This window comes from Heterocephalus glaber, unplaced genomic scaffold (assembly GCF_053883595.1).
Source record: "Heterocephalus glaber isolate CG9 unplaced genomic scaffold, H.glaber_assembly_v1.0 deba00001509, whole genome shotgun sequence".
Taxonomy (NCBI): domain Eukaryota; kingdom Metazoa; phylum Chordata; class Mammalia; order Rodentia; family Bathyergidae; genus Heterocephalus; species Heterocephalus glaber.
In genome coordinates, this window is record NW_028258325.1 from 43,042,453 (window position 1) to 43,062,904 (window position 20,452).

The 20,452-nt window shown below is 36.9% G+C and overlaps 1 protein-coding gene across 7 annotated transcripts in view; it reads right to left on the reverse strand.

The window, feature by feature from the left end:
• The window catches only part of Scfd2 (sec1 family domain containing 2), a 545,604-nt gene that overhangs the window by 384,487 nt on the left and 140,665 nt on the right, over positions 1–20,452 (reverse strand). The gene's annotated exons all lie outside the window — the stretch shown is intronic.

The window sequence follows — 20,452 nt, forward strand, 5'->3', positions numbered from 1 at the left end:
AGATTATCAGAAGTGAAATTACCAGGAAAGGTATCTTTTCAAGTATCTTAAGATATATTGCTGGCTTCTGAGCCACTGTCCCACTGATCCCGGCTTAGAGGAAGGGGCTTCTGGGCTGCTGTCCATCAAGCCTCTCCAGGCCCAGAAGAAGAGGCCTCCAGACCGCTGTACCTTCTGCAGCTCCCAGACCAGAGGTAGGGGCTTCCGGGCCACTGTCAGTCCTGCCTCTCCCAGCCCAGAGGAAGGGGCTTCTCAGCCACCACCCCACCACACCCAGGCCAGAGGAAGGGGCTTCCAGGCCACTGTCCGTTCCACAGCTCCCAGCTCAGAGGTAGGGGTTTCCAGGCCCCCATCCATCACCCTGCTCCTGGCCAAGAGGAAGGGGCTTCAGAGCAGACCTCTGACCATCCGGGCCCAGAGGAAGGGCCGTCCAGTCCACTGTCCATCCCACCACTCCCGGTCCACAGGTAGGGGCTTCTGGGCCACTATCCGTTCTGCCATTCCCAGCCCAGAGAAAGGGGCTTCTGAGCCACTGTCCCACTGCTCCGAGCTCAGAGTAGGTGAGCCATGTGGGCTCAAACAACACCCCACCACACCCAGGTCAAAATGAGAAGACACATAAATAAGTCTCAAAGCCAGACTTCCAGATCACCTACAGGAACCTCAAAGGGAAATGAGATGGAACACTCTGATGCTGAACCACCTGAACCCACTGAACTGGCAACAAAAGATGATCTGGAAAAAATGAAATCAGAAATAATTTCTCGCATAACAGCAGAGATTGTGCTCGTAGTGCAAGACATGATTAATAAATCCAGAGAGGAGCTGAGGAACATGATGGAATCCCAACATAGGAAACAAATGGAATCCATAAAACAGATGCAAACAGATTTCCAGGAGATCAGAAATTCCATTGAAAGTATGCACAGCACAATGAGCCAATGTGAAGACAAAATTTCAGATACAGAAGATAAGATTGCAATTAGTGACCAGGAAAAGAAAAACTGCTTCAAAATTGTAAGGGACCACAAGAAATCAATCCAGCAGCTGCTAGATGATGCAAAGAAGAAAAACATAAGACTGATTAGAGTCAAAGAAGAAACAGGAGAGAGTGCAGATGACAAAAAAAAACGGTTCGCAGAAGTGATGGCAGAAAACTTCCCAAGGAGGGGAAAAGAACTTGACATACAGAGAAGTGAGGCATATAGGATTCCAAATAGCCTTCAACAAAAACAAAAATCTACACACAGGATTATAATTGTTAAGATTCCAGACACTCAACAGAAGAACAAAGTTCTACAAGCAGTTAGAGAAAAGAAACAAATCACATACAAAGGAAAGCCCATCACAATCACAGATGACTTCTCAACAAAAACCATCAAGGCAAGAAGAGCTTGGAGTGACATGTTCCAAGCCCTCAAGGAAAACAGGCTCCAACCCAGATTGATGTACCCTGCAAAACTATCTTTCAAAATTGATGGAGAAATAACATACTTTCATGACAAAGAGAACCTTAGGAACTTCATGAATACCAAACCAACACTCAAACAAATTTTAGACAATATCCTAGGAACAGACATTGAGGATCACAAACCCAGGAAGCACAGCAAAATGAACCCATCTGGCATGACAAGAAATTAAATGTAAAGGGGGAGAACCCAACAAAAAGAAAAAGTCATGACAATGATAAGTCAATATGTTTCAGTTATAACCATCAACGTTAATGGTCACAATTCATCAATCAAAGGAAATAGACTGGCAGAATGGGTCAAGAAGCAAAATCCAACAATACGCTGCATACAAGAAACACACTTAATTCAAAAGGAAACTCACAGACTGAAAGTTAAAGGGTAGGAAATAATACTTCATGGGACGGGAACCCAAAACAAAGCAGGAGTAGCTATCCTCTTTGCAGATCAAGTAGATTTCAAACCCACACTGATTAAAGAGAGACAAAGAAGGACACTACATCCTTGTAAAGGGAAGAATCCAAAAGGAAGAGATGACAATCATAAATATCTGTGCACAAAACACTAGTGCCCCCAACTATATAAAACAAATACTAATGGACATAAAAAGTCATATATGCACTAAGACAATTGTAGTAGGGGACCTCAATACCCCACTGTCACAAATGGATAGATCAACTAGACAAAAAATAAACAAGGAAATACTAGAACTCAACCGAACTCTTGAACAAATGGACTTAACAGATGCTTACAGAGTGTTCCACCCCACAAAATCAGAATACACATTCTTCTCAGCTGCACATGGGTTGTTCTCAAAATTGACCACATACTCCCACATAGAACATGTTTAAGTAAGTGCAAAGGAATTGAAGTTATGCCCTGTATATTGCCAGACCATAGTGCGATGAAATTGGAGATCCATAGCAAAAGAAACTGGAAAAATTTCATAAACCCATGGAAACTGAACAACACACTTCTGAATAATCAATGGGTAACAGAAGAGATTAAAGAAGAAATCAGACAATTCCTTCAATTAAATGATAATGACAATACAACACACGGAATCTATGGGACATAATGAAAGTTGTCTTACGAGGGAAAGTCATAGCACTGAATACACATATTAGGAAAACAGAACAAGCCCAATTAAACAACCTGATGCTGAACCTCAAGCTTCTAGAAAATGAGGAGAAGGACAAACCCAAACCTCATACAAGGGAGGAAATTATAAAGATCAGAGCAGAAATCAATTCAATGGAGATTAAGAGAATGATACAAAAAAATCAATGAAGCCAAGAATTGGTTCTTCGAAAGATTGACAAACCTTCAAAATTGACAAACCCTTAGCCAACCTTATCAGAAAAAGGAAAGAAAAGGCCCAAATCCATGTACTTAGCAAAGAAAACGGTGAAATTACAACAGACCCAGCAGAAATCCAGAGGATCATCAATACCTACTTCTAGAACCTATATGCCAATAAGATGGAAAACGCAGAAGAAATGGACAGATTCCTAGACATGTATGAATTACTAAAGTTAAACAAAGAAGACCTAAAAATTCTAAACAGCCCAATATCAATTAATGAAATTGAAAGCATAATTAAAAACTTAAAAACTAAGAAAAGTCCGGGTCCTGATGGCTTCACTGCTGAATTCTACAAGACATTTAGAGAGGAACTACTGCCACTACTGTGTAAACTCTTCAATGAAATTGAAAGGGAAGGAATACTCCTGAGTTTATCCCCGGAGACAAGCATCACCTTGATCCCCAAAGCAGAGAAAGACCCAAATGAAAAAGAAAACTATAGGCCAAACTCACTAATGAACATAGATGCAAAAATCCTTAAAAAGATACTGGCAAACAGAATGCAGAAGATCATCAAGAACATCATATACCTTGATCAAGTGGGATTCATCCCAGGGATACAGGGATGGTTCAACATACGCAAATCAATCAATGTAACACACTATATCAATAGAGCCAAGGACAAAAACCATATGATTATCTCCATAGACACAGAAAAACCATTTGACAAAATCCAACATGTATTTATGATAAAAACCCTACAAAAAATTGGAATAGATGGTTTCTACCTCAATCTGATGAAAGTCATCTATGAAGAACCAACATCCAGTATCGTACTAAATGGTCAAAAACTGAAATCTTTCACACTAAAATCAGGAACAAGACAAGGATGTCCATTTTCACCACTCTTGCTCAATATAGTTTTGGAAACATTAGCCACAGCAATTAGACAAGAGAAAGAAATAAAAGGAATAAAGATAGGAAAGGAAGAAGTCAAATTGTCATTATTTGCAGATGACATGACACTCTATATAGAAGACCCCCAAGAACTCCACCAAAAGTCTTCTAGACTTAATAACCAAATTCAGTAAAGTAGCTGGATACAAGGTCAACACGCAAAAGTCAATAGCTTTCCTCTACACAAACAACAGACTTACTCAGAGAGAAATAGAATGAATAATTCCTTTCACAACAGCATCCAAAAAACTGAAATACCTAGAAATCAACTTAACAAAAGAAATCAAAGACCTCTTCTCTGAAAACTATAGCACTCTGAAAAGAGAGATTGAAGATGATATCAGAGAATGAAGAGACATCCCCTGCTCCTGGGTAGGAAGGATCAATATAGTGAAAATGGCCATACTTCCAAAATTGCTATATAGTTTCAATGCAATTCTAATTGAGATATCAGCAACACACTTCACAGACCTTGAGAAAACAAGCCAAAAATTCACTTGGAACAAGAAGAGACCCAGAATAGCAAAAGCAATTCTAGGTAACAGAGACATGGCAGGGGGTATCACAATCCCCAACCTGCAACTATACTACAAAGCTACTGTGATAAAAACAGCATGGTACTGGCAAAGAAATAGACCTGAGGAGCAGTGGAACTGATTAGAAGATGCAGAAACAACTCCAGACACACTCAGCCATCTCATCTTCGATAAAGGAGCCAAATACCCTCACTAGAGGAAAGATAGCCTCTTTAAGAAATGGTGCTGGAAAAATTGGGTTTCAATTTGCCAAAGATTAAAACTAGACCTGTATCTCTCACTATGCACTAAACTAAAATCAAAATGGATTAAAGAGCTAAATATTAAAATAGAAATGCTGAACTGGCTGGAACAGAGGTTAGGTAGAACTCTTAAAGACACTGGTGTAAGAAAACATTTTATGAACAAAACCTCAGTTGCCTGTGAACTAGCACAAACAATCAACAAGTGGGATCTCTTCTTATTAAAAAGCTTCTGCACAGAAAGAGAAACCACCAGCAGTGCGAAGAGACAATCTACAATGTGGGAACAAATCTTCACCTGCTCTTCCTCAGACAAAGGTCTACTATCTCAAATCTATAAGAAACTTAAAAAGATCAGACATCCCAAATTTAAAGATCCAAACTGAAAATGGGCATCTGAAATGAACAGACATTTCTCAGACAAAGAAGTAGAAATAGCAAATAAATACATGAAAAACTGTTCAACATCACTGGTCATTCGAGAGATGCAAATGAAAACAATGCTGAGATTCCACCTCACTCCAGAAAGAATGGCTGCTATCATGAAATCAACCAATAACAAATGCTGGCGGGGCTGTGGGGAAAGAGGAACCCTGCTCCACTGCTGGTGGGAGTGTAGGTAGACTTGTGCAACCACTGTGGATATCAGCATGGAGAAACCTCAAAAAATTAGGACTTGAAGTCCCATTTGACCAAGCTCTTCCCCTGCTGGGTATCTTCCCCAAAGAATTAAAAGAATCATACCAGAGTGATATATGTGCACCCATGTTCATAGCAGCGCAGTTTGTAATAGCTAAAACTTGGAAACAGCCCAAATGCCCATCAACTGGAGAATGGATAAAGAAATTGTGGGTTTTTTATAAAATGGAATAATACTCAGCCATAAAAAATGAGAAAATAGAGACATTTATAGCTAAATGGATCCACATTGAGGCGATACTCTTAAGTGAAATAAAAAGGACACACATGTATAAATACCGAATAGTTTCTCTAGTGTGAGAACTTGAAAGTGTAAATGAGGACTAAAAGGTATAATAGATAATGTGAAATAGGAAGAAAGGGGGCAAAGGGGAGGGGGAATTGGGAGGGGTAGGGGAAAGGAAAGAAGGGAATAGAATTATTAATATAAGAAAATGGAAAAATGGAAACAAAGTCTTTGTAAATAGGGAGAGATGGAGGGGTTGAAGAGAAGGCAGGGGAAGGGTGAAAAATAAGAACCAAGAGAGATTATGCAAATGTGCAAATTTCCAATGATGAATATCATTATATTGTATACCTAAAATTGACCAATGATTAGAATGAATAATTGATAATGTGAAATAGGAAGAAAAGGTCCAAAGGGGTAGGAGTAGTGGGAGGTGCAGGGGAAAGGAAAGAAGGGAAAGGAAAAATTATGAGAAATGGAAAAAATGGAAACAAAGTCTTTGTAAATAGGGAAGGGTAGAGGGGGTGAAGGGAGGGCTAGGAATGGGGGAAAAGTAAGAACCAAGATGCATCATGTAAAGGTACAAGTTCCCAATGAGAAATCTAAATGTGTTGTAAACCTAAAATGTATCAATAAAAGAATTACAAAAAAAAAAAAGATATATTGCCAAAGTGCTTTGACAAAATTCACTGTTCTAATAGTAATGTTTCTGGATGACCATACTATTAAGCTCTACCCAACATGAAATGTCATGTATAATCAATCTTTGTCTTTATGGCAAATACTTTTTCTATTTTGTTTGCCTTCTATTTTCGCATTACACAAAACAACTTACTAAAAAGAAAAAAAAGACTATATCATCCCTGCAGGGACTAACCAGTAAAAGAAATCTCTTGTAGTCCCTTTAAAATCACAATAAAGATTTGAAGGAAAATCACATGAGTAGATAACAGGAGAAATAGACTCAAATGTCACAGTGATAATCTATCAATGCTTCACATGTTTTTCTCTAGAATAAGCTTTTTGGCCATATAACCATTTGTTCATTTACTACTTGTTAAAGAATTCAAATACAGGAGATTAAAAAAATGTGTTCCTATATAAAATCAGAGAAGATTGCTGTTAAAATATATTGTGTAAAAAATAAAATATATTGTGTAAACATTATGTAATTGGCCAGCTGTAGACTTTTTTCTGCACAGATATAAAATGATGTAAGTTTCTGTAGAAGAACATTTCCATAATGTTTGTAAAATGACACCAGAACACTAAAACTGCAAATTCTAAGATAGTATTTCTCCCACTGGACAGCACTCAGCACAGAAAGTATTAAGGAGAACTACGTATGGTCCTTCTAAAGAACATGTTTGTGATTGGCGGGGCACCAGAAACAGGTACCAAGTCACCAGGAGCCCTGGCCCATCCAGCCCGAGCCAGGCACACTGGCGGGGTTCTTGAGAGAGGTCCTGGGTCGCATAAAGCCCCACCTCATCCAGCCCCTGCCTCATCCAGTCAACACACCTGTGGGGACCAGCCAGAAGGTGAGGAACCGTAGCCACTGGCCACGCCCACAGTGGCTATCCACTTAGCTGCCTGGTGCGGGCAGGACACCTCTCCCCACCCCACCCTGGGCTCCTCTGGCCTCTTGGTTGTACCACTACCTGGTTCCATACTACAAAGACACAGGGGACACCAGACTACCAGACCACTGTACTGGGTAAGTTGGAGGGATCACCACCTCCCATCGGAACCTGGACTATCTTCAGGGGAAGGGCAGCTGGAACCTACAGTAGAGCCTTGCAGAGTTCAACCCCGCAGGAGGAGAGGGAGCTCAACCTGGGACTTGCAGCCAGAAATCTGCCTGAATTTCACTGGTCTGCGACTGGCTTGCTGAGTCTCATTGACATATCTGCACTCTGCTGCCCACGTTGTCTATTGTGACAGCAGAGACATACCCTGAAGGAGGCCCTTCATTTTCATTTTTATTTTTTATTTCCAAAATTATAATTATTGGGGATTTTTTGCTCTTTTTTAAAATTTTTTTCCTACTCTTTGCAAATTTTTGTTTTTCTCTTTTTTTCTTCTGCTTTTCTGTTTCCTTTCTCTCTCTCACACACACACACTCACTCTCTTGTTATCCCACATAGTTCTTCATCTTCCTTTTTCTTCCTGTTCTGGCCCTAATTTGGATTTCTTTATTTTTCTTTTATTCTCTTTTTCCTTCTCTCGCCTGTGTCCTCTGGCCTCACGGCTAACCTTCCACTATCCTTCTACCTGTCTATTCCTCCCTCCACAACTCTTTCTGACTCCACATCCCGAAGGGTAAGGTTGCTATATTGAAGGTTTTATTCACTATAAACGTACGTGGAGTTGGTCCTCAATTTTGATTTAATTCACAAAGTTAAAGGTGATAGATTAATAACTACCACAAGTTGTCATTTTCTAAGATGTACTTGATGCAGTGGTGTTGCTGATTGTATTATGTGGGCTAAGGTGTTGTTATTGATCTAGTCAGTGGTCCTTCCTGGAATAATGAAAATGAGATAGCCTCAGAGTCATTAGAGACTCAAAATATAAAGACGAGCTATATCTGGAAGACACCTCTGAGAAGCAAGCATTCCATAAAGGTTCTAATTACAAGCAACAAAGATACCTACAATAAGCAATTTCAAACTATCAACCCAGGAGTTAAACCAAGGACAGTACCAAAAACAAAAATGAGAAGACATTTAAGCAAGGCACAATGTCAGACTTCCACCCCACCAAGGGTAAATCCTGGGGGAAATGAGATGGAAAAGTCCCATAACCAACCACCTGGATACCCTGAACTGATAGCACAGGAAGTAACAAAACAGATGAATGAGGCTCCAGAAAAACTCAAAGCAGAAATAATCTCCCAGATATCCACAGAGATGGTGAGCAGAGTGAAAGACATGATTAGAGGATCTAGAACAGAAACAGATAAAAAAATAGATGAGCTCAGAAACATGCTGGAAGCCATGAATGCCCAGAATAAGAAAGAAATGGAAGCCATGATCCCCCAACATAAGAAAGAAATGGAATCCATGGAACAGATTCAAACAGATATTCAGGAGATCAAAAACTCCACTGAAAGTATCCACAGCAGATTAAGGGAATCTGAAGATAGAACATCAGATAGAGAAGACAAGATCGCAGTTAGAGACCATGAAAACAGAGAGTTCTTAAAAATAGTAAGGGGCCACAAGAAATTAATCCAGCAGCTGCTAGAGGATGCAAAGAAGAAAAACATAAGACTGATAGGAGTTCAAGAAAAAACAGGAGAAAGTACAACTGACATAAAAAAACTATTCAAAGAAGTAAGAGTAGAAAACTTCCTACACAGAGGTAGAGAATTGGACATACAGATAAGTGAGGCATACAGAACTCCAACTAGCCATGATCAAAAAAAAAAATCTACACCCAGGGGCTGGGGATTTAGCTCAATGGTTTCACCGCCTGCTGCGCAAGCGCAAGGACCCGAGTTCAATCCCCGGTACCAAAAAAAAAAAAAATCTACACTTAGACATATAATAGTCAATATCCCAGAAACTCAACAGAAGAACAAAATCCTACAGGCAGTAAGAGAAAAGAAACAAATCATCTACAAAGGAAAGCCCATCAGAATCACAGCAGAGTTCTCAACACAAACCCTCAAGTCAAGGAGAGCCTGGAGTGAAGTATTTCAAGCCCTAAAAGAAAATAACTTCCAACCTAGACTGTTGTATCCTGCAAAATTATCTTTCAAAATCAATGGGGAAATTAGATCCTTCCACGACAAAGAAAACCTGAGAAATTTCATGAACACCAAACCAGCACTACAAGCAATTCTAAACAATATCCTAGAAAAAAATAATGAAGGTCACAACTCCATGAGGCCCAACAGAGGGAAGCCACTAGGCAAGGTAAGACACTAAAGGGAAAGGGGGAAAAATAAGAAATAAAAGTGCCAACAACAGTAAAACATCATGACAAGGATGAGTCAATATTTATCAATTATAACCGTCAATGTTAATGGCCTCAATTCATCAGTCAAAAGAAACAGACTGGCAGAATGGTTAAGAAGCAAAATCCAACAATATGCTGTATAAAAGAAACACACCTAACTCAAAAAGAAATTCATAAACTGAAAGTAAAAGGATAGAAAACAGTTCTCCATGTGACAGGAACCCAGAAAAAAGCAGCGGTAGCTATCTTATTTGCAGACAAAGTAGATTTCAAACCAAAACTAACTAAGAGAGACAAAGATGGTCAATACATCCTTGTGAAAGGAACAATCCAAGAGGAAGAGATGACAGTCCTAAATATATATGCATCAAAAACGAATGCCCTCAACTATACAAAACAAATATTAATAGACATGAAAAACCAAATAAGCACTAATACAGTTGTAGTGAGGGACCTCAATACCCCATTATCACAAATAGACAGATCATCTAGACAAAAAATTAACAATGAAATTCTAGAACTGAATCAAGTTATTGAACAAATGGACTTAATAGATATTTACAGCATGTTTCACCCCACAAAATTGGAATACACGTTCTTTTCAGCCGCACACGGGTCATTCTCCAAAATAGACCACATGCTAGCTCACAGGACATGTCTAAGTCAATGTAAAAGAATTGAAGTTACCCCCTGTATATTATCAGACCATAGTGCAATAAAATTGGAGCTCAATAACATAAGAAACCGCAAAACCCCCACAAACAAATGGAAACTGAATAACACCCTCCTGAACAACCAGTGGGTCACAGAGGAAATTAAAGAAGAAATTAAACAGTTTCTACAAGTAAATGATAATGCCAGTACAACATACAGGAATCTATGGGAAACAATGAAAGCAGTTCTACACAGAAATTCATAGCAGTGAATGCCCATATTAGGAAAACAGAGAGTACTCAAATAAATAACTTAAAGCAGAACCTCAAGCTCCCAGAAAAAGAAGAGCATAACAAACTCAAAGCTTGTACAAGAGAGGAAATTATAAAGATCAGAGCAGAAATCAATGCAATAGAAACTAAGAGAATGATACAAAACATTAAAGACTTGGTTTTTCGAAAGAATAAATAAAATCAATAAACCTTTAGCAAATCTTATCAAAAAAAAGGAAAGAAAAGCCTCAAATCCATGCAATTAAGAATGAAAAAGGTGAAGTCACAACAGATCCAGCAGAAATCCAGAGGATCATCAATACCTACTTTGAGAACCTGTACTCTAATAAATTGAATGGAAAACACAGAAGAAATGTGCAGATTCCTAGATACATACGAGTTGCCAAAGTTAAATGAAGAAGATATAGAAATTCTAAACACCCCAATTACAATGAGTGAAATTGAAAATGTAATAAAAAATTTATCAACAAAGAAAAGCCCAGGCCCTGATGGCTTCACTGCTGAATTCTACAAGACATTTAATGAAGAACTATCACAATTACTCTTTAACTCATCAAGGAAATTAAAAGGAAATTAAAAGGGAAGCAAGGCTTCCAAATTCATTCCGGGAAGCAAGTGTTACTTTGATTCCACAACCAGGGAAAGACCCAACCCAAAAAGAGAAATACAGACCAATCTCCCTAAGGAACATAGATGCAAAAATCCTCAACAAGATACTGGTGAACAGAATACAGAAGGTCATCAAGAAGATCATACACCCTGACCAAGTCGGATTTATCCCAAGGATGCAAGGATGGTTCAACATTCGTAAATCAATAAATGTAATACAATATATTAAAAGAGTCAAGGACAAAAACCATATGATCATCTCAATAGATGCAGAAAAGACATTCAACAAATCCAACACCCATTCATGATTAAAACCCTATAAAAAATTGGAATAGAAGGTCTTTATCTCAACCTGATTAAGGCTATCTAAGAAAAACCAACAGCCAACATCATACTAAATGGTCAAAAACTGAAAACTTTCACGCTAAAATCAGGAACAAGACAAGGATACCCACTATCACCACTCCTGTTCAATATAGTTCTGGAAACATTAGCCACCGCAATTAGAAAAGAGAAAGAAATAAAAAGAATAAAGATAGGATTTGGTGACAATATGATACTTTACATAGAAGACACAAAAAACTCTGCCAAAATACTTCTAGCCTTAATTGACAGATTCAGTAGAGTAGCTGGATACAAGGTCAACACTCAAAAACCAATCACCTTCTTGTACACAAATAACACACTCTCTGAGAGAGAAATTAGGGAAATAATTCCTTTTACAATAGCATCCAAAAAAATGAAATATCTAGGATTCAATCTAACAAAGAGAGCAAAATACATCTACACTGAAAACTACAGCACTCTAAAAAAAGAGATTGAAGAGGATATAAGAAAATGGAAAGACATCCCTTGCTCCTGGGTAGGAAGAACCAATATAGTGAAAATGGCCATACTTCCAAAACTACTATATAGATTTAATGCAATCCCAATTGAAATTCCAACAAGATACTTCACAGAACTAAAGAAAACAATCCAAAAATTCATTTGGAACAAGAAGAGACCTGGAATAGCAAACAGAGACATGGCAAAGGGTATCACAATCCTCAACTTGAAACTATACTACAAAGCTACTGTGATAAAAACAGCATGGTACTGGCAAAAGAACAGACCTGAGGATCAATGGAATAGATTAGAAGATGTAGAAACAACTCCAGACATACTCAGGCACCTCATCTTTGACAAAGGAGCCAAGCACCATCACTGGAGGAAAGATAGCCTATTTAATAAATGGTGTTGGAAAAACTGGATTTCAACCTGCCAAAGATTAAAACTAGACCCATACCTATCACCATGCACTAAACTGAGGTCAAAGTGGATTAAAGATCTAAATATTAAAACAGAAACACTAAACTTGCTGGAAGATAAGTTAGGTAGAACTCTTGAAGACACTGGCAAAGGAAAAGACTTTATGAACAAAACTTCAGTAGCACACGAACTAGCACAAAGAATCAACAACTGGGATCTCATCTTATCAAAAAGCTTCTGCATTGCAAAAGAAACCACCAACAGAGGTAAGAGACAACCTACAGTCTGGAAGAAAAAATTTAGCAGCTTTACCTCAGACAAAGGACTACTATCTAGAATATAAAAAGAACTGCAAACAATCAGACACTCCAAATTCAAAGACCCAATTCAAAAATGGGCATCTGAGATGAACAGACATTTCTCAGTAAAAGAAGTAAAAGCAGCAAATAAATATATGAAAAAATGCTCAACATCACTGGTCATTTGAGAGATGCAGATGAAAACAACACTGAGATTCCACATCACCCCAGAAAGAATGGCTGCTATCAAGAAATCAACCAATAACAAATGCTGGTGGAGGTGTGGGGAGAAAGGAACCCTTCTCCATTGTTGGTGGGAGTGCAGGTTGGAACAACCACTGTGGAAATCAGTATGGAGATACCTCAAAGAACTAGGACTCGGGGTCCCATTTGACCCAGCTATCCCCTGCTGGGTATCTTCCCCCAAAGAATTAAAAAAATCATACCACAGCGATATATGTGCACCCATGTTTATAGTGGCACAGTTTGTAATAGCTAAAGCTTGGAAACAGCCCAAGTCCCCATCAACTGGAAACTGGATAAAGAAGAAGTGGTTTTTTTATAAAATGGAGTACTACTCAGCCATAAAGAATGAGAAACTAGAGTCATTTATAGCTAAATGGATGAATATTGAGGCCATACTCTTAAGTGAAATAAATAGGACACATATGTGTAAATACCAAATAATTTCTCTAGTGTGAGAAACTGAAAGTGTAAATAAGGGTTAAAAAGATTAAAAAAAATAATTGATAATTTGAAATAGGAAGAAAAGGTCCAAGAAGGAAGGGGTGGTGGGAGGGGAAGTAGGAAGGAAAGAAGGGAAAGGAAAAATTATGAGAAAAAAAAGGAAATGAAGTCTATGTAAATAGGGAAGGGTGGAGGGGGTGAAGGGTGCAAAAGTAATGGGGAAAAAATAAGAACCAAGATACATCATGTGCAGGTACAAGCACTCAATGATAAATGTAAACATACTGTATACCTAAAATGTACCAATAAAAGAAGAAGAAGAAAAAAAAGAACATGTTTCTATGGGAAACCGGCATCATTCAACAGTCTTTATGTCAAGAGCCAACACACTCAAGAGGAAAAAGACTGAGCAGAGTCTACTCAGCACTTGTCCACTTCTGCTGTCAGTCCCTTGACTCAGAAGTAGAGAACAGAAGTGACTGGGGTGGAGAGGGTGTCAGGGTATGCACATTCAATTAATTGTACATGTAAACCAAGCTCAGTCAAATCCTGTGTCCCCAGCCACAGAGAAACTTGAGTATTTCTTGATTTCTCCAGTTTTTGAAGACTAGCAGCCCTTGGCCAAAACAAAATGAAATACTTCAATAAATAATTCACCCCATCTAACCCCTATAATAAAGTAAAGTAGAAATCTCCATCTACACCCAACCCTACTATCCAGTCTCAAATACCCAGTAATGTTTAGCCAACCCCTAGCACTCTCAGAACCCTTAAAAAGTATTCTAGATCTTCAGCCAGCTGAGGCATAGGCCTCTCAGAAAAAGAAAAAACGTGCCTTTAGGTTATACCTGAAACATTCTGCAAATAGGCATAACCAAGACTCAAATTTACCAAGGCATATTAATATTAAAAAATTGGACAATATTATTTCCTTTTATGCATAGGAATCCATATGTTTAAAAAAAACAACCATGATGAGGTGGCCAGCATGGTACAAACAGCGTGGTACAGTGGCTCAGGATAGAAGATTCTGTTGGTATAGGGAACATTTGACATTATTATTTCCCTTTTGTTCAAAAAAGCCTGTACCCTTCTTGTTTTTCGCAAAATGAAAACTCATACACATGCACCTTCAGCCGCTGGCATAGAGTCTGTATTTGAAACTTTTTTGGTAGACCCACAAAATACTAAGAACCAAAATTGTTAGTTTTGAATTTACTTTCCTTAATTACTAACTTTGGCTTTCAGCTGGAATAACATATGATATCATTGCTTATAAGGCAAGCCCAGTTTAAAACCAATAGTTTACATAGCTTATACATTTGATTTCCAGTTTCTAATCAAGTGTTTGGCACAAATTCACCTAACTCCAAATCAGGCAATGTGCCCAACTTGGGCAAAGGAACAAGAAGTTCATAGGTGCTTCTCTTTCCTCTCTCTCTTCTCTCTCTCTCTCTCTCTCTCTCTCTCTATTACTCAAGAAAACAATACCTTAACATGGTGGGGGAAAAGAACATTAAAATAAAACATTCTGCAAGAAAAAAGCGACACTGACATGATACATAGTCTTATGGAGAAATGTATATGGTTCGGTTAACGGATTAATGAGTAAAATTCAAGATGAAAAATTTAATTTAAACACTAAATTTACAGATACATCGTGGACCAAGGGAAAAAAATTAGTGGGAAACATTGCATTTTTGTGATCCTAGCTTTCATATAAGAAGTTATCAATTTGTGAAATAGGAAGAAAAGGGGCAAAAGGGAAGGGGAAGTGGGAGGGGTAGGGGAAAGGAAAGAAGGGAATGGAATTAATATGAGAAAATGAAAAAAAGGAAACAAAGTCTTTGTAAATAGGGATGGAAGGGTTGAAGGGAGGGCAGGGCAAAGGGGAAAAAATAAGAACCAAGAGAGTATGTAAAGGTGCATCTCTCCAATGATGAATGTCATTATATTGTATACCTAAAATGTACCAATAAAAGGATATACAAAAAAAAAAAAAAAGAAGTGGGCCGGGGATTTAGCTCAGTGGTTTTGCCGCCTGCTGCGCAAGCGTAAGGACCCGAATTCAATCCCCGATACCAAAAGAAAAAAAAAGAGGTTATCAATTTAAATGCATACAAATTAAGCATTTTTATTAGTAGATTATACAGGTCCTATTGACTTCTGAAAACTTTTTATTCTTATACCTGAAAACAAGTATGAGAGAGATGTAATAGAAAGTGTCCAACAGTCATTCTGATACCTTAACCCAGGACAAATACTGTGATATCTCCGTTCACGAGTTTAATTTTTCCATGTTTCTGGTCACAAACAGAATTGGACAAGAGCCAAATCAAATTTCACCATAAGCTCAATGTTGAACCTGACCGTTGAATTTGATTCTGTTCCCATCCAATTCAGCTTTTGGCCAGAATCATGGAAAGAATTAAGTTCATGAACTGAGTTCAATACATAGTAGCAAGGAGCCAGGCTTGAGCACCAAACAAACTTGGTTTTTAGCCTGGCTCTGATACTCACTAGGAATCTAATTATGATTGAACCATAACCTGTTCAACCTCTGTTTCTAGTTCTTAAATTCAAATCAGTGGCTCAAGAAACTTATTTAAAAATTGGTTGATCAGAACTCAGGATGTATTTTGCTAACAGAGACAATAATATTGGACCCAGGATTTAGCTCAGTTGTGCTGCCACCTGCCTCACAAGTGCAAGGTCCTGAGTTCGATCCTCAGTACCCAAAAAAAACCCCCAAACAAACAGATTGCATTAAAATTAATGCAATGCTGGGGTACTCAGACCAAGCTACAAAATCCTATTGGGCCCTATATCACTAAAGATGGACAAATAGTACAGATGTACTAATATCTAATCTACATTACAAAATAAGTTGTGTCCACATCCAAGAAACCATATATGTTTCACTATCCAGTAGACTGACTGTGCTCAAGAGATGATTATTACAAGGAATGAAACACAATATATTCTTTTATAAAAGAAAAACTTTCTCCTTTCACCATTTGGAAGTGACATTTCTTTTGGCAAAGAGCTAGAGAGCAGGGTCTTCCCTAGAGAAGAGAAAAAGTGACAAAGAAAAGATTTATATTTCTGATTACTAGTAAAGTCTAATTGTCCTATCTATAAATGAGACAATGACCCCTAGATGTTCTAAACTGCAAAAAAGAGGGGGCTATATGTCCTGTCATTAATGAGTCTAATCATATGACCACCTGAGGAACCAGTGTACTAGGGTGCTCAGAGCTCTTTAATTCCTAATATTCCTTATCTGGGACTTTTGTTTTGCTCTGATACTTGCCGCTGCCATTATTTTGTATTCACTTTAGTTTAAAAAAAAAAAAAAAAGCATGTACCACAATTTTTCTTCTCAGGAAAAATTCGTCAGACCTTCACCTCATCTGTAAATAGCACCCACATCTGACTTAGGAAATCTTCTTTTTCTGCCTCTTTCCTTACTCTTTATTCAAATGATATCTTAGATGCACTTGCAAGTGACACACCATGGTGCTGAATGACTGGATACCAAGGACCTGTCCCACAGAGAATCAGTCTGGTTGAAAAATCTCAATCCTAATTGTACATAAATGGCTAGACAGGATCATATGGCTTTTTCCTTTCCTCTGTTAAAATGATGACTTCTGGATCTTCCAATGCTGAACCAACACTGCCATCCCTATAATAAAACCACTTTCTACATCCTGCCAGATCTGACTTATAATAGTTTGTTTTGTTAAACAAATTTCTACCTATGTTCATACTTTTTTCTTCTATTATCTTTATCCAGTTTTAGGATTAGCACAATGTTGAGTTCCTAAAATGAGGGGAGAAGTGTTCCTTTTTTTTTCTGCTTTACATGTTTGATATAATTTATCAGTTAAAATGTATATGAGCCTGTTGTCATATAGGTAAGTTTTCAAGATAGGAATATACTTTCTTTAATAGGTGCTATTCAAATTTTATATTTCCTGCAGAGTTAGTTTCATTAATTTGTCTTCCAAGGTACTTCTTAGAAGTTGTCAAATTTATTTCAAAACAGATTTTTGTAATATGCTTTCTATATCCTTTTAAATTCTGTAAAATCTGTGGTAATGTCTCCTAGATCTTGATATTGTAATTTTAAAAATGTATAATTTTATTATGTAATAGTAAGTAAAGGTCTAAAGGAGCAGGGGAAGTGGGAGGAGTAGGGGAAAGGAAAGAAGGGACAAGAGAAAATATGAGAAAAGGAAAAAAATGGAAACAAAGTCTTTGCAAATAGGGAAGGATGGAGGGGATGAAGGGAGGGCAGGGGAAGGGAAAAAAATAAGAACCAAGAGACTCATGTAATGGTACAAGATCCCAATGATGTATGTAATTGTATTTTATACCTAAAATGTACCAATAAACTTAATGGAAAACAAAATAAATGGCTAGAAAAGTAGACATTATAAAACAGGACCTTTGAAGGGGATGAAGTAAGATACAGTGCTAAAATGAGTCATTATATTTCCAAGCCAAACCATATGGTTTCAGAGCTAATAGAGGCATTAGAGAACCCACAAATTTGTTATAGAATCAGCAGACACACTATTATGTACTTTAGGTAAACTTAGTTTGATTTAGAAAGAGTAATCTAAAATTTAATATATTAAAAAAAGAATCCTATTTAAAAACTACTTTGGCAACTAAAACAATAGTATACCTATTTTTCATTGCAAAGATAGATAAAATTTAAAACTAAAGCAATATTATACATGGATTACCATTAGTGGTTTTTAAAATTCATTTGTATTTTATTTAAAAATCATTTTCCATGGCTGGGGATTTAGCTCAGTGGTTCCACCGCCTGCCTCATAAGCACAAGGTCCTGAGTTCGATCCCCAGTACAAAAAAAATCATTTTCCAAGTTAGACTTTTACGTAGAATATAAATTCTGCCTAAAGAAATAACTGGAAATGGATAATGCATATATATTTATAAAGCATGTGCTTTAGGAAGTATAAACACAGCTGCTCCCTTACTCCACAGTTTGCTAGCATTTTATTACACAGTAAATTATATTATATTCAATAAAACTTTTTTCCTATGACAATTAGCATTAAAACAAGCTTTACACTGCAGATTTAAAGAAAAAACACTGTGAAACATTATCAAGCAATAAATATAAAAAGATAGCAACAGTTTTCTAAGTGTCAGACTTATTCTTTCTCAATAAATTTTAATTTGGAAAAATGGAGATGAGAATATATCAAAGGCATTACTCAAACAAAATTAAATGGCATTTTAATATACAAAGCTCATCTAAAAGAATAAATAATAATTACCATTTATTGAGTACTTACTATATGTCAGACACTGTACTTAATGATGTACATATATAATCTCACTAAGTTTGACAATAACACCATGAGGTAGATATTTTATTTCTATTTAGATGAGGAAATGAACTCAAACTTTCTTGCTACACTATAAATAAAAAAGGAATTCTTCAATTTTTACCACCAAATTAAGTAAATGTATACATGATTAAAATAAAACTATCAGAGCAAGATGTTCTGTTAAGCTAGGGAGTGTACAGTAAATAAAGTGACTGCTGGGAACAATTACATACCACACATTTCAAAAAGCTAGAAGAAAGTATTTAAAAGTGTTCGCCATGAAGAAATGATAAATTTTTGAGGAGATACATATGTTTAAACACATTTAAACATCATATGATGTATACACGTATCAAAACATATTACTCAATTAATATACACAATTTTTGTTTTTATGTATCAATTAAAATAAATTTAAATTAAATTTTAAAAATCAATGTAAATCCTAATTTTTAAACAAAAAAAAGTAATTTTAAATAATAAAAAGAGAAAGCCTGGCATGGTGGTACCAGCCTGTAACCACAGCATTCAGGAAGCTGAGGCAGGAGGATAGCTATGAGGCTAGGCTGGCCTATATACTGAGTTCAAGGCCAACCTGAACTACATAGCAAGACCCTGTCTCAAAAACAACAAAAAACAAAAAACAAAGCCACTTTGGGAACACACTTATTAATAGCATAATAAACATGTTTACATTCAGGTTAAATTTGTTATTTTTTAAAACAGAAACAGAATTATTCAAAAATTGGAACACATTTAGGCAGTGCCTAAACCACTGCCTTTGGTATTGGACCTCAGAAATTAGAGAAAACAAGAAACATAAAAACAGCTTATCTCCTTTGGCTTTTACAAATATATTTACTGGTCAAAAATATTTGATTTTCCCAAAGAGTTTCTCTTTTGAGCAACTTTCTTAATTAAATTCATGAATCCATCATATTAGAGCCTGATTCAAATGATCTTCAAATAGATCTTTCTAAACAGTCTTCAGCTCTTTTGATGACTTGCCCTTAGATTACCAGAACCACTGACCTACAAGCCTGCAGTGAGAATAATCTATAACTGTAACCATTCTGAGCTGATTTTTCAAGACCATTTTCTTTTTCTTAACCAAGGTTATCTATAATGTTACTTAGGCCATAGAATCAACATTGAGGTTTCAGTGATGGAGGCCTGGTAGAAAGAGGTGGAAATGAATTTCCAAAAAAATAAACAATTCTCATTGCTGGTTGAGATTTCTTGGTGTCTCTCAAGCCCTTGGGAAAAGGTAAATGTTGCCTTCATGCTCAAAATAAACTCATATGTTCCACTTTCTAACCAAAGTCTGTAAAAGGGACAGCTGACCCATTATAACTCATTACACTAAAGGATGAGTGTATACTATATAAAATAAACATGTCCATAAACAAAGAGAAATTACAATGGCTAGTTTATAAGTTTGTCTATGCTAAAACACTGACTTGTAAAGGACCAAGAAATGACTGAGAACCAAGTGCTAGCCAGGGCGATATGCAATTATGACAAAAGCAGTGTTTTCACATTTTAAATGTTTACTTCTTTTCCCTAGTCTTTTAAATTCTTTTCCATTTGCTGAAGGAACCACACCAAATACCATCATCACATCAATATAATAGTCTAACAGTCTATTATGCAATAAGAGATTCTAAAAATTACATAAGTATAAATATAAAATGGCTTAGAATTAATATTTCATCAAGTTTCTTCAGAAAGCTCTAATAAGTCAACAGATTATCATTTTTTAGGAGAAAATCTATGTCTAGCCTTGTTTTGAACCTCTAAGATTCACCTTAGAGGAAGTCATCTATGCATAGAGGGAGGCAAGGCCAAGCATGGGTCGTAGGAAACAAAGATAATAGCAGAGGCCTTCAG